The sequence below is a fragment of the Wyeomyia smithii genome, chromosome 3 (genome assembly GCF_029784165.1).
Source record: "Wyeomyia smithii strain HCP4-BCI-WySm-NY-G18 chromosome 3, ASM2978416v1, whole genome shotgun sequence".
NCBI classification, from domain to species: domain Eukaryota; kingdom Metazoa; phylum Arthropoda; class Insecta; order Diptera; family Culicidae; genus Wyeomyia; species Wyeomyia smithii.
Genome location: NC_073696.1, coordinates 234,916,766 through 234,919,546, shown reverse-complemented (window position 1 = coordinate 234,919,546; position 2,781 = coordinate 234,916,766).

The following is a 2,781-nucleotide window of genomic DNA, read 5'->3' as shown; positions in this document are numbered from 1 at the left end:
GTGATTGCTATACCTTTCTAGGAGAAAGGCAAAAATGTGAAATCCAGCTATGAAAAGCAACATATCCCGAAGACTACTTGAACTCACTCACTTTTCTCAGAGATGTCTGACTCGATATCCACAGAATTAATGTAAAATGAAAAGTCCAACCGCCTCATAGCACCCTATTGAATTTTATTGTAGCCGGACTGTAACTTCGTCTGTAATGTATCGAAATGTGAAAATCACGAAACTTTATTATCTCCGAAACTACACAACCTGATTTAAATAATATTGATATCAAATGAACGGGCTAGTTAGGGATTGACTGATGAATTATGATTGGACGCGTGGTTTTAAAGTTTAACTGCCCTATACGTTCTATTTTCTATTTGATTATAATCGAACTTATGCAACCGTTATGTATTAAATTGTTAAAACAACAAAATTATTTCAAAAATTACACGACTTATTTGAACATAACTAGTGTTATACGAACGAGTCATTTCTCAAACTTACAGATAAAAAACTTCATAACAATTTGATATGTGGTTCAAAAGTTGGAAAGAAAAGAAATTCAAGGACTATTTATAACTGAACCTGCTTTTATCAATATATGTGGCTTCAAAATAATTTAAATGTGGTCTCGTACTATTTAAACGTTCACTGGACCGATCGTGATTAAATTGTTCGAAATTAAGAGTCATTTCTTCTATTTCACTATTTCTCAAGCACTATTAGCACATTATGTAAAATTCTATATTTCATATACCTATTTTTACAAATAATAAGTTTTAATGAGGAAGGCTGGGTCTGACCGCCAGGTGGATTAATTTAGGTTTTTTTTTTGTTTAGGAAAGGTTAAAAAATTATAATTGCATTTCTTTTCGAATTGTTTTTCTTACTTTCACATACGTTTTATAAAATTTTTGTTTTGTTTCCCTTTACGTGTTATGAGTCACTTGAAATTATATTCAGGATTATTTTCTTCTCGAATTCTGGATATCAGGGATATTTTTCCAGTGTACTTTTGTATGCTTTCTTACTACTTTTAGTGACGTTTTTGAGTTTTGGACGTTAATTTCTGGATAGATATTTGATAGTCTTTTTTTTCCCTGTAGGAGCCTATGACCACTGCTACCATTAGTTAGATATATTGTGGTAATTTGATAGTCTCATACTTTTTCCTGTCGTAGATAAATTTCTAAGATTACCTTTTTTCCTGGAATTAAAATTAAATATTCTTTATTATTTTTTTTTTTGGTTGAAATGTTTTCAATCAGTATGCAGCATTTTTTTCCACTCTCCTATCTTGTAGATTTTATCCTTAAGATTTTACCTTTCCAGCTTCTACAGAAGTTTTATGCCATATTGAATTCGTTTTGGTTTTTTTTCCGAGCAGTTTAGTAATAATTTGTGATTATATTTCTTTCGGTTTCTTCTGGGCGTTTGTTTCACTTTTCTGTTTTTTTTAGTGCATTTCTCACAAGCTGAATTTTGATGGGATTCTTTTCATTCATGGCTTTAATGGTCCAGGTGGTTTTGAGCCGATTTTGAAATTGTTGTTGTTATTCTTTTGTTAACATTTTCATGCTAATCCCAGAAATAAATATTTTCCGACTTCCCGTTGTAAAAAAATGTCCACGTGAACAAAAAGAAAGGAGGGGGGGGGGTGTTTATTGTCCACGATTGTATACGAGGGGGGGGGGGACGGGGGGATTTAAGATTACGGTTTTTGTGTACAAGGAAGGCCCCCATTGAGAAGTGATCACTGAATACAAATGTTCTTAATTATTTTAAATTGTAAATAGATTTGTACTGAGCCTCTTTGTAGAACGGAATTAAATATTGAAAACTGGCGAAGTCTTCATTGAATTCTGCTGTAGACCATATAGAGACTGGTGATGGTTTTAAATCGGTTTTTTCTGCAGTTGAGTTCAGTGAAAACCTGGCCTATTTTACATATTTATTCAAAATAGATTATGCATTATAAATTTCAAAAAAAATGTCAAAACGAGAGCAAACCATAATTTTTCGGCAGTTTTTAAACAAAATATTCGTGCCACATTTGCACAATTTTTCATATGAAACATTCAACTTTTAAGACACTATTGTAGCCTACCATAACACAAACACCTTCCTTTCTTTTTCTTTTTCTCTCATTCTGATTTAAATCTCATTTGTTTTTTTGTTGTTGTCCCTCTATCTTTTTCTCCCTTCTTCTAACTTTTTGTTGTTTTCTCTTAATGTGTGTGACGAACAAATAAAAGTTTCTCGTTTACGCCTGAACCAAAACGGATGCTATTGGTTTCGATTGGAAAGTGTCATAACTTAGCGATTTATTATATCTATAGTTATAAAAATAATTGAATTGTGAAAAATTGTTACTCACTTCCAGAAAAAAATGAAAAAGATGAGAGCCTGGTACTCTTCGATTTCTTGTAATACACACTTTTCTATTTCAGAGCAGTCCGACGATTTCATCAAACTCAAAACTAATTAGAAGTTTTTGTCAATTCCACATATCTTGGAACTTTCGTGACACTGCATTTTCTAGGCAAAACGTGATTTTCAAAAACTTTCTATCGTTGTCCTTCAATTTTTAAATCACAAATTAAACCTGCTCAAAATCGCTACAATGACAGCTCGCTCTTATAACAACTGTCATTGAAGCGCTTTGAAGCGATTTTTGTTCTATATTTGAAAATCGGAGGACAATGATACAAAAATTTTTAAAAATCACGTTTTACTAAGAAAATAACATTCTTTTAGCAGATATATAAAAATCAGAAATTCGTGATT